Source organism: Strigops habroptila, chromosome 9 (assembly GCF_004027225.2).
Source record: "Strigops habroptila isolate Jane chromosome 9, bStrHab1.2.pri, whole genome shotgun sequence".
Taxonomy (NCBI): domain Eukaryota; kingdom Metazoa; phylum Chordata; class Aves; order Psittaciformes; family Psittacidae; genus Strigops; species Strigops habroptila.
In genome coordinates this window covers 43180440-43193218 of record NC_044285.2, presented here as the reverse complement: position 1 = coordinate 43193218, position 12779 = coordinate 43180440, and positions in this window count along the sequence as shown.

Here is a 12779-nt window from a genome sequence, read left to right as displayed (position 1 = left end):
TGCCACACTGGTCAGGTAACACCTGGCTCTGCCTTTGGGTTGGACTGTCTGAGCCCCCTGGTCTGTGTTAAGGCTCTTGCTGGGGAGAAATTCCCAGGGGAGGAAAGGGAAAACAGGCCCGTGGAAGCCCAGCCCCATCTGAGCACTTGGCACGCACTGATTGTGCCTTTTCGAACGCTTCCTCTAAGTTGAAAATCACAGCTTGTCTTTCCAGGAGTTTGTTGAGATTCTGCTTGGCTCCCCCAGGATGTTTTTCCTTTAACGATTCCCTAAGGAGAAACTGGCTGACAAAAATAAGTACTTAGTGAGTCTTTGGAAGTCAGATGTGGATGCTATTCCCTTGAATCTCCACTGCCAAAATAGATGTATTTGTAGCGTATAGAGAGCTCCTCGTGCCAACTTGTATTCAGATGATTTTCGAGTTGTTTCCCCTGCTATTAAGCCCATCTGCAAAAGTTTCACAAACAACATCAGAGGTCCTGCTCCTTCAAAATCATTTCTGTGCTTAAAAGTGACTCATGTACCCAGATGTCCCCCAGTGTGTTACAGCATTCAGGGCTATTTTTATCCCTCCCTGTTTTCTACAATGATTAAAGCTTTTATCATGTAACCCAGCACTTTGAAACTGCTGCTAGAGCAGGACAAGGCAGCTCAGTGCTCATCCCACATTAACCTCTCCCTGCCTGCAGGGAGATGCTGCTCCAACCCCTCTGGGCAGATGGGGACGTGCTCTGAGCACAGCCACAGTGCCACTGTCTCTGGGGTTTCTGTCGAGAGGTGTCTCCTCAGAACAGGGACAAGCTGTCTGGGTGTCCTGACAGGTCTTCTTGGGCCTGAAGGAAGCCATGGATGTTCCCACCTGCCCTTGTGTTGTGCCTGCTGGAAGCTTGTGCCCAACATCACTGACCAGCCAATGGCTCTGCAGCTGCTGGACAGGAAAGTGACCCTCAACTCCTCCCCTTCCTCCTTTTCCTGTGGTTTTTTCTTTCAGAACATGGAATCCCAGCCTGGCTTGTGTTGGAGGGACCTTAAAGCTCCTCCAGTTCCAACCCCCTGCCACGGGCAGGGACACCTTCCACTAGAGCAGGTTGCTCCAAGCCCCTGTGTCCAACCTGGCCTTGAACACTGCCAGGGATGGGGCAGCCACAGCTTCTCTGGGAAAAGTCTGTGCCAGCGCCTCAGCACCCTCACAGGGAAGAGCTTCTGCCTCAGAGCTCATCTCAGTCTCCCCTCTGGCAGGTTAAAGCCATTCGCCTTGTCCTGTCCCTACAGGCCCTTGTCCAAAGCCCCTCTCCAGGTTTCCTGGAGCCCCTTTAGGCACTGGAGCTGCTCTAAGGTGTCCCCTTCAGGAGCCTTCTCTTCTCCAGGCTGCCCCAGCCCAGCTCTCTCAGCCTGGCTCCAGAGCAGAGCTGCTCCAGCCCTCGCAGCAGCTCCGGGGCCTCCTCTGGACTCTCTCTAACAGAGGTCACTCTAACTCGCACTAACCCAAACCATTCCATGCTTCTCTGCTGCTTCCCAGCACACAGTGGCAGGACAGCCCGCCCCACTGCAGCGCTGAATAGTTCCGACGTTTCCCAGTTTGCTCTTTTGTTTTTTTCCCTTTATTTTCCCATTTAACAAAGGCACGATAAGTGCACAGTGACCTCATCGGGGGCACAACCACGTATCAAGCTGCTGGCATCTCCCCAGGCCTCCCCCCATCACTGCTGGCCTTTGCTCAACAAAGAGCTGCTGGAGCATCGTGCCCTGATACAGCTCTTGGCTGAAGGCACAAACTGGGGCTTGAGCTTTGCTGGCAGACAGTGCAGCCCAGGGTCTGGTGGCAGCAGGGACAGGCTGGTGCTGGCTCTCCAGGACATTTGGAAGGACATTTGGGAGAGGGTACAGGTATATTTGTACACTGTTAAGTTACAGGGATGTCCTGCTCCATGATCCCTGAAGCAACTCTGCAGAGCTGCCGTTGTCTTTTCTACAGCCAGGTATAATTTGTGGTTTCTTGTTCCTAGCGTTGGCCCACAGCAAATGAGCAGCAAAAGTCACATTAGCATTTTCCCACAGTAGTCTCCTTGTGAGCCAGGGCTGTGGTGTCACCTGCACCAGGGCAACAGCCAGTCCCTGAGCCACAGCCTGGTATTCCCTTTGATTAGGGAATATTGGGACCATGATACTGGAACAGGAGTGCCCACTGCATTGCACACCATCCGGGCATGGTTCAGTCCCACAGTACTTCAGGTTAGTGAGCTCAAAGCCATAGTTTCACATTCCTGACCCGTGCTGTGCCAGTGTACAGCAGCATAAAAACCTGGGTTAGTCCTCAGATTGAAGCAATATGGTTATTCTTTAGATGGAGCTACAATAGGCAGAAATACAGAAATCACAGTAAGTGAAATGCAAGTGGCTGGGATGACACTGGAGTCTGAATTTCAACATGCTGAGGGCCACATGCATCCAATGAGAGTCCAAACGTGCTTCCAAACAAGCTGCTCTCCCCAGTACCCGCTTGGAAACACAGACTGAACTGGGCTTTGTGCTGCATCCCTGCGGCCGCGGCTCTGCCACCACCACCCCCTGTGGAAGTCTCTTACCATCACCTACACACGTGAGTGTGAGCAGCTCGTGTGCAGGGCCTTGCACGGGCTTTAAGCCTCACTGAGCTTGCTTTGTTCAGCCCTTGATTAATGGGAAGTGATTTGAGCACTGGCCTGACCCTCATTAGCAGGAATAAGGACAGTCATGGTTGCCATCAGAAGTCCCTGCCTGGCCCTGCTGCTGCAGCCCAGAGGTTTCCATCCTGTGGAAATAACAAGCGCAATAAGCCAGGCTTGAATTTTCCCCTTGAAGGCCAGACAAAGCTCTGTTCAAACGAGTTAGATTTGCTTGCTCTCTTTCGGTGATGAACTTGAGGTTGGAAGCGAACTAATTTTAGCACAAGCTGGAGGCACAAGCGAGTGGATGGCAAAGCTGGGAGCGTGTTTCCAGGCTGGAAAAGCTGGGAGCGTGTTTCCCTGCCTGGGCATCCAGCATTGCCCAGGCACGGAGGATGCTCCAAGCTTGAAGCTGTTACACAGCCGTGCTCATCCTTGTCCCTTTCCATTTGGAGTGTGTCTTGCAGTGCCTGTTTCATAGGGAAGCTCAGACCCCTCAGGGAGGTGGGTCTGTCTGGCTGTGTTCAGCATTGGGGTGCTGGTGTGTGAGCCCCACAGCTCTTTCCCAGGGGAAACTCTGCTCTTCTGCCCAGAACAGCTCAGTGGGACCCCGGTGCTGTGAAGCAGCACATTGCTGACACTCCATGCACTGCAGAAGGAGGAGGAATCATCTGCTGTTGGTTCAGGATCATCCTCAGTAGCATAAGCTGGAAAGTGGCTTCTGCAGCAGGTCCTGCACATTGTGTTATGATGGGGGACGCTGGTGCTGCAGCTCTGCAGAAGCAGCTTCTATTTCCTCCTAGCGCTCTGAGGGCTGCTGACGATTTCAGCTTTACTTATTGTAATGTGTCCTTTACTGTGGCCATTTGCCCTGTTCTTTAAAGGCTCCGCTCTGACATTTGGTCTTTGCTGGATTTGCATTGCTTGTGAGTGGAAAGGTTCTGTCTGCTTAAACAAAGCTTTATCCCAGACACTATTTACAAGTCTCTCTTCCCTCCTCTCCAAGATGTCAATATTTGCTCTCGCTGCAGGCTGGCAGGGCACCTCACACTGCTGAATGGTCCTGCAGAATGCATGTGCTCAGTGCCAGTGCGCTCCTCCAGGAAGAGCCTGGCTCTTCACATCAAAGTTCATATGAGTAGTTACTCATTGGGCTCTTTATACACAGATATTAGCTCTTAAAGTGTTTTCTGCTGGTCCTTGACATATTTCTTTGTGCTATGTGCATGGGCTTTATCTGCCTGGGGGTGTAACCTCAGTCCCAGAAACGGCAACGTTTCCTTTATGGGCTTGGTAGAAATAGCTGCTCATTTTGCTGTTGTAAAAGCAGGGAGGGGTGGGGGGGTAAAATCCGTAGGGCATGAAGATCCTGCCTGGTGTTTGCAAGCACCACGTGGGGCACGAGAGCCTGTGTTGAAAGAGCAGGACTGCACTGAGGTCCCTGCCTGCAGCAGCGGCTGGTCCAGGCAGAGCTGGCACATGGCACGGATGGAGCTTTGCTCCATGAGCTTCCATCCATCCTGCTCCCACTGTAGGTTTTACATCTAAAGCAGTGACGGCTGCACCGCCTGTGAAATGGATGTCAGTGCTAAGGCCTTCCGTCCCACAGCCTGTGCTCAGGGCAGACAGTGGGTGGCTTTACCACTGACTCTTGCCTGCAGCATGCCATGGATGGGCGTCTGTGGCGTTCTGCAACAGTACTTGGGAGATCCAGATGCTGGGATGGCTGCGAGGGTGTTTGCTGGGATTTAACTAACATTAATGACAGCCGTGGATAAAAACATGGTTATTAACTAAGGCAGCAGCAAGCCCTCGCCATGTCCCTGTGGTGCAGCCTCCTGCCCTTGCCTGGCATTCCTCACAGGATTAGTGCACTGCAGCAGAGCCCATTCTCCTGATGCCAGCATTGTGCTGCGAGCACCGTGCCAGGAGGAGCCACCCTCCCTCCACGGATTCACAAGCTGCTTCCAGAGCAGGATTCAGGCTAAGCTCCAGCAGCTGGTGTGCTGAGTGCTTGGGCTCTGCTGCTGCTCGGGCTCCAGAGGCAGAATGACCATGGGGGTCTGGCAGCAGACACCCCCCTGCCCGCAGCGTGACTGCTGCATCCACACAGACAGACACTGGTCTGCACTTGGTGCGATGAGTCAGTGTCCTTCCCACAGACCTTATGAAATGAGATTTCCTTAATTCCATGGTGTTCAGGATGCAGAGCTAAACTCGCAGGAGTTAATCTATTTAAATGAGCCTGTGATAGATAGTCAAGAAAACAGCGGTACATTCATAAGAGTTAATCTATTTAAAATTGATTTTGCCTTTCTGCTGTGGCTGTGCAGAGGAGCCTGTGAGCTTCCTGAACGGCTCAGTTAGAAAAGAGACCGGCAAAGCCAGATGGTGCATGGGGCAGAGCTCAGCTTGCTTTGCTGCAGACACCCTGCACCCAGTGCTTCAAGTGGTACCCAAGAATCAAACTGCTGGAAATGAGCTGGGAAAAGCCACCAGAGTCTTGCAGAGAGGTCCAAAATAACCCCTGAGAGCTGCTGCAAAGACATGCCCATGGAGTGAGCACGGTCCAGCCCAGCTCTCTTGTAGAGGCAAAGAAATGGCTTTGAGTTAGTTCCTTTTGCCTTTCCAGGGAGGTAGGATCCATTTTCCCTTAAGCATGGCTTTAGCTATGGTGTACCAGTGGCAGGAGCAGGATGTGGTCCCTCTCCTCAGAGTACCAAACCGTGCTGGCACAGTGGGGTTTGCAGCCGGGGCTGTGCTGTGCAGCTCGGCCAGGCTGGGATGGGTGCTCGGAGCTCTGCTGTGGGTGCATGGGCTCAGTGCCCTGATCCTGCCCATGCCCAGGCACTGGGGCGTCGCACCCACCCCACTTCAGGGCTGGGCCTGTACTGGGCACCTCTCCCGGGGCTGCTCGCAGCAGTGCGCTGCTTTGAACCAAACCAAGGTCATTTAGAACAGAATCACAGAACCCCAGCCTGGTTTGTGTTGGAACGGACCTCAAAGCTCCTCCAGCTCCAACCCCCTGCCACGGGCAGGGACACCTTCCACTAGAGCAGGTTGCTCCAAGCCCCTGTGTCCAACCTGGCCTTGAGCACTGCCAGGGATGGGGCAGCCACAGCTTCTCTGGGAAAAGTCTGTGCCAGCGCCTTCCTCCTCTCACTCTTTGCAGGGACCAGCCCTTGCCCAGACCCCTCCAACCGTGTTCCCTCGCCAGCCCCTTCCTCCTCTGGCCTCCTTCTCCCACCTCCTCTGGCCCGGGGCTGGCCAGGACCCCGCTGTCGGCTCATCACTAATGCTCAGCACCGCTTTTTTCCTGCAGCACTTCCCTCTGCTTCCCTCTGTCCCTGTCTTCAGGGACACTCCTGACACCTCCAGGCGGTCTGCGGTGGCTGCTGTGCATGTCCTGGTCCTTTGCTCCTACTGCAGCCAGCACGGAGCACGCAGGGGCCGGCAGAGATTTGGATCAAGTCGAATAGTCGCCATGTGTCATTTCTTAGCAATAAGCTGTTAAAAGAAAGTGTATTTACAACGATTCTTGAGTTTCCTGTTCTTTGAGGTGAAGAACCTGAGCCTTTGTATGGCTTTTCCTAAAAAACTCTGTGATTTTATTTGGCTCGATCTCTCTCCACAGAAAATGGTTTTCTGTTTGTCTGCTTCCTAATCAGCTCAAGCTCCAGGGAATCACCTCCAGGAGGAAGGATACTGCTGCAAGAGAAACCTTGAAGGAGAAGGGAGCAATTCTGTAGCACAGACCTATCCAAATGATGCTCATATCAATAGATATGCTGAGAACAAATTACCATATAACCTCAGTAACATGCCACGGATGTATTTTACATCTGCTTACAAAAGACTCTCCTTGTTCTTTATTGTCCCTTTCAGGATTAGCTGAGGAAGGAAATGGGAATTTGTACTCGCTGGCATGTCACGAAGGCGGCTGAGCCGCTGGGAAGGAAATGGAAGGGAGGTGAGCTGAGAACTGCAGCCGCCAGCCGAACCATGGGGTGGTTTTGGCTCCCATGAGGAGCGAGGCAGGTATAGGAAGATTCAGCATTCCCTGGATAGAAGTTCAAAGCGAAATCAGCTCAGTGGAGAGCATTTCTGCTGCTTCCTTCCATAACCACCAACTCCTGCCCAGCTGCGAGCTAGGATGGAGATTCCCACTGTGGAGCTGGTGACAGGCTCAGACCAACAGTGACAAATGCATCGTGTTGTCCCCAAAGCCAGCAGTGATGTCCCTCACCCTGCGGTGAAGTCACCATTGCCCTGCACACCAGGACGTGCAGCAAGGAGGGTCAACAGGCTGCTGGAGAGAGCATTTCCCTCCTGTGCTAAATATGGGAGCAGACATAAGTAACCCTCTTGTTCCTCCCGGCGTCGGCCGGAGCACAGGAAAGTCTGGAGGAGGCTTTTCCTTCGCCTCCACTCCCAGCTGCTTCCCGCCTGCTGCCGGCAGAGCAGGAGCCAGTGACACTGGGAGGGCTGGCACATAACACCCGCTGTGACCTACAGACACTGACTGCAGCCCTGGCCTCCGGGCTGGCTCTGTGCGGGGACACGATGCACGGCCACTGCCAGGCACTTGGGTGGGATTCATTCCAACGGCTCCATGTCCCAGCGACACCAGCAATGTGTCCAGAGGAGGCCCCGGAGCTGCTGCGAGGGCTGGAGCAGCTCTGCTCTGGAGCCAGGCTGAGAGAGCTGGGCTGGGGCAGCCTGGAGAAGAGAAGGCTCCTGAAGGGGAGACCTTAGAGCAGCTCCAGTGCCTAAAGGGGCTCCAGGAAACCTGGAGAGGGGCTTTGGACAAGGGCCTGTAGGGACAGGACAAGGGGAATGGCTTTAAACTGCCCAAGGGGAGACTGAGATGAGCTCTGAGGCAGAAGCTCTTCCCTGTGAGGGTGCTGAGGCGCTGGCACAGACTTTTCCCAGAGAAGCTGTGGCTGCCCCATCCCTGGCAGTGTTCAAGGCCAGGTTGGACACAGGGGCTTGGAGCAACCTGCTCTAGTGGAAGGTGTCCCTGCCCGTGGCAGGGGTTGGAGCTGGATGAGCTGTAAGGCCCTGTCCAACACAAACCAGGCTGGGATTCTGTGATTCTTTCCCTATACTCAATGAGCATACACTGAAATTCTGACCCTGCAGTGCAGCGTAACTGCTGGCAGGACTGGGATCACTGTGGCTGTGAGTTTCTAAATCACTTCCAACAAGAACAGGAGGTGGCTGCACAGCTTCGACAAGTTTGCTTTGAGCAGTAGCAAGGCCAGTCCCACCAAATGAAGCACCCCAGGATGTCTGGGATGAACACACTGCATCCACACAGGGTCCAGGCATCCTCCCTGGGGTGCAGTCCCAGCTCCAAGCCACCAGAGCCCAGGGCCGTAGCAGGAACTGCTTCCTCCCAGCAGAAAGCTGGATCTAAAATAACTTACATCTTCTTCATTGTGTCTTGGCCCCAGCCTTGAGGAGTTCAAACTGGTTTTGTTTTCCCTGGTGTTAGTCATGCACACAGACTGGGAGCCTAACCTGTAATTCTGGCTTTGCTGCTGCTATAAAACATTCACACTGTGCCCTTCTAAGCCAGGAGCAGAAACCTCTCATTTTATTCTGCTCGAGGAGTTTAATCCAGGACTATGACATTTCAATTACTTAGTAATTACTTTGTAATGCAGATTTAACATTTAGCTGTACACATCTCAAATTAAGCCAAGAGAAGGAAAAATGTTGTATAGAAGCAACGACAGGGTTGAAAGGGGCCCACAAGAAAGCTGGAGAGGGGCTTTGGTCAAGGGCCTGTGGGGACAGGACAAGGGGAATGGCTTTAACCTGCCAGAGGGGAGATTGAGATGAGCTCTGAGGCAGAAGCTCTTCCCTGTGAGGGTGCTGAGGCGCTGGCACAGACTTTTCCCAGAGAAGCTGTGGCTGCCCCATCCCTGGCAGTGTTCAAGGCCAGGTTGGACACAGGGGCTTGGAGCAACCTGCTCTAGTGGAAGGTGTCCCTGCCCGTGGCAGGGGGTTGGAACTGGATGAGTTTTAAGGTCCCTTCCAACACAAACCAGTCTGGGATTCTATGATTCTGTGTGGTTTGGTTTCATTTCCATGGTGGTGGGTCCTGCGGATCTGCGCCCTCCGTGCAGGGCGCTGCAGGGAAAGCAGAGGCAGTCCATGGAGAACCCACAGTGTGGTGTCAAGAGCTTGCAGTGGTGGGTGAGCAGGGGACAGCTGATGAACAGCAAAGGGATGAAGGAAGAAATCCTGCCAGGCTGCAGCGGTTTGGGAGCTGCCCTGTGCAGGCGGCTGCTTGGGGGTGAGGAGCTCCTTGGCTTGGGCTCACACACACACTGGCCACCACGTGCAGGACACAGCTGGGTTCCTGCACTGCCTGGGCATTCTTATTCTCTTCATTAACACACGAAATTAAGGGAGGTGGGAATGAAAGTGCAGGTGTCAGCAAAGGAGCTGCTTTGTTACTGCTCACCCAGAGCACAGCAGGGACCTGGAGCTGCTGGATAAGCCACAGCAATGTCAACATTAGAGTCCTGGAGCTGCTTTCACAAATTACTGCTGATGTCTCTATTAGCTTCCACAGCAGATATCGACACCTGTAGAAGGAAAGAGATTTGTCCCCACTAATAATGCCTTTCTCTGCTGGCAATGGAGACTAAGCCAAATGCTGATAGCTTTGTCTAAGAATAAAAGAGGCCACATACTGCCCTTTCGAAGCTCGGATGTGATGGTTGTGCTAAACTCACCACCACTGAGACGGGCAGAGTGCTCTCCTGGCTGCCAGAGCACACGATGGTGATGTGGTCCTCAGAGGTCTTTAGAGGAAAAGTAAATACTGGCTCTCATTAAATATAATAACATATAATAAACTGACACTCATTTACTCATTGCTTATGGTATTAATAGCAGATATTGACCCAAATACGGGAATAGCCTTTTCCAATGTTCTATCATCTAACATTAATCCTTCTCAGCCTTGTGGCTGTGTTCAGAGATCTCCCTTGGGTATGTTTCCTGGACACTATTAAACAAATAAATGGCTGGCTAGAATTAAAGAGATGTATTCAGCAGCACAGGGACACAAACGGAAACGCACGACAGGAAATGCTGCACCCTGTGTTATCCTTCAAACAGAGCACGATGGCAGGACAGGAGCAGCAAAAGGAGGCAGGGAAAGGAGCGTGAGCAGCAGGTCGAGGGAGCGGATTCTCCCCCTCTCCTGCGCTCTGTTAACACAGCCTGACTTGCTGGTTGTAGCCCAGCCCGGGCTGTCCCTCAGCCACATCAGAGGCAGCGGCCAGGCCAGCGGTGACAGGTTATTAACCATGGGTGCGATGACCAGGAGCAGTTTTCTTGGTGCTGCCTGGCTTCGTGGTGATGGCACATACAAAGTTATAACTTCCAGTCACCACAGGACTTTGTGGTGTTGGTGTATCTTTAGAAACCCAATGGATTTTTTGTGAGCGTTTTTGGTGTGAATACAGAAGATCCAATGTAATTCCTTCACTGCGATGTCGTTATCTTTTCTATTTCTACTTGCAAACACAAGTGTTCTGTAGAACCATGTTAGCAAACGGATTTGTTTCTCACCCAACACACACATTCATTTTGGATTTGTTTTCCTTATTTAAATAGGGAGTTTAACAGTAAACTCCCTGTTAAAACCTGACAACATTCACTTCAGAGCAGGCTGCTCACAACTCTTTCTTACAGGGACAGCAAATGCCCCCTCTTTCAGCATGCATTGCTTTGATTGTGACATTTGGTGAGCTGCAATGCACAACATGAGTAGATCTCCAAAGTCCACTACACCAACTCTGATTCATAAACTATCAGGATGCTTTTAGGCAGTTAGAGACAGAGCAGAGAGGAAACAAAAATGAACCATTCCTACATAAAGCGCATGCATCCACTGAGCATCTTCAGACTAAAATAAATGTGGCGATTCAGAGGACCCTGGTGAAGGCTGAGGCACAACTCACCTGCACATGTCAGCGTGCCAGGAGGGAGGATTAAAGAGCATGGCTGTAATTAAATTGGTTTGTTTGTAAGAGCAGATGATGTAGTGCAAGTCATGGCAGCAGGAAAACTCTCTGAATACCAATCCCGGCACAGCCTGAGTTTTGGGAGGGCACCTTGAGGGACAGACAGGGCTTTCTGAAGTGTGCCTTACTCCATCCAGCAGGTACTGAGTCTGCACCTCACCTTCGATGTGGGAGCTGCCCTCCATCCTTTCACACCACACAAACAACCAGGCTATTTCACCTCCAACAACCCAGTTTGCTGCTCCGGCTCCGGAAGCAGGGAAAATCCCCAGGCAGTGCCAGTTTTGCTCAGCCCATCCTGGCTCCTCCTTGCAAGGGATGAGCCATCACTGCTGCCCCATCCCTGGCAGTGTTCAAGGCCAGGTTGGACACAGGGGCTTGGAGCAACCTGCTCTAGTGGAAGGTGTCCCTGCCCGCGGCAGGGGTTGGAACTGCATCAGCTTTAAGGTCCCTTCCAACCCAAACCTATGTCTATGTTTCTATGATTCTATGCTATTTGCTGTAGCAGAAGCCACAGGACACCTCTAAGGACATGGCCAGGCTGTTGTAAGCTTGGTGTACAGTCAAACCTTACCCTATGTCACGACCCCATCACACCTCCCAGCAACCCCTCTCCCCTGGATGGCACAGGGGCCGAGGTTAGGGCTGCTGCTGTGTGTGAGCAGCAGTTTGCAGTGCTGGGAAAGAGCAGTTCTCACAAAGAGAACCCGAAATCCTGATTTACATCAGTGAGCTGTCAAACGAGTTGGCAAAGATAGGTGCTGCTGCGTGGTGCTCAAGGTATGCGGCTTTTCCTGTTCTCCTGCTCCTCTTACACCAGGATAGGCTTGGTCCTCAGGACTTTCGATCAGAGGGAATCACCCCCTTTTATCTGACCATTGATGCTATTCCCAAGCCACACCACAGCTCCACATATTTGTCACCTCTGATCATCTTTGTCTCTCCTCCGCTCACCAAACTCCCTATTTCAGGGGAGCAAAGTTTTACACAGGTGAGCATCTCCAAGCCCTGGGATGTGATGCAGGAGACCTCGGTGACATTCTTGGTTCAGACACGTTTTGAGCATGGCTTTCACCCTCCTCTCCCCATGGGAGACCTGGGACCAGCAGTTCTTCCAGTAAATCTCCCCCTTGCCTCTCCCTGCGCCCAGAGGGCACACAGGAGATGACCCACTGGCTGTGCTGCAGGAGAGAACCAGCCCCAGCTTCTCTCTAAATATACTTTGTGCCCTTATTTGTTTTAATACGATGATAAATAATAATCTTGCTTTAAAACCTCATGTCCCTGGGTGACCAGATGAGTCAGGAGGCTGGTAATATTTTGCAGAGGCTGCAAATCTACCCTGTATCTCCCTGCAGTGAGTATATTAAGATTTAGTGGGAACTATCTGCCAACATCAGCAGTGCAAGCAAATGAGCTGGGAAGCAACAGAGAGGGACTCCTGTGCTGTCTGGGCCTCTGAACCAGAAGAGCAGCAGCACTTCAGCAGACACAACCCTTTATGCCAGAGGTCAGCCTGGCAGTGGCAGAAGACCAGGAAACCTTCAGTGACCAGCCTGTGCTCACTTGGGTGTGATACTGCCTCTTGTGCAGGTCGTAGAAGCCAGAAAGTAATTCAAGTAATTCAGTCGTGTATGATTTTTTGTCAGAAAATCCTCGTGACTGCCCTACCCACTATGCCAAAGAGCCTGCCATTCATCAGGATTTTGACCTACGATCTCTTCTTCCTCATGTGGGTTTGGCTTTTGGGACAACTGGCCCAGGGACGATGTTGGGAGTGAGTCTGAGGATTTAGCAGCCCTGTCATACAATCACATCATAGAGATCATCATAGAATGGTTTGGGTTGGAAGGGAGCTTCAAGCTCACCCAGCTCCAACCCCTGCCCCGGGCAGGGACACCTTCCACTAGAGCAGGTTGCTCCAAGCCCCTGTGTCCAACCTGGCCTTGAACACTGCCAGGGATGGGGCAGCCACAGCTTCTCTGGGCACTCTGTGCCAGCGCCTCAGCACCCTCACAGGGAAGAGCTTCTGCCTCAGAGCTCATCTCAATCTCCCCTCTGGCAGGTTAAAGCCATTCCCCTTGGC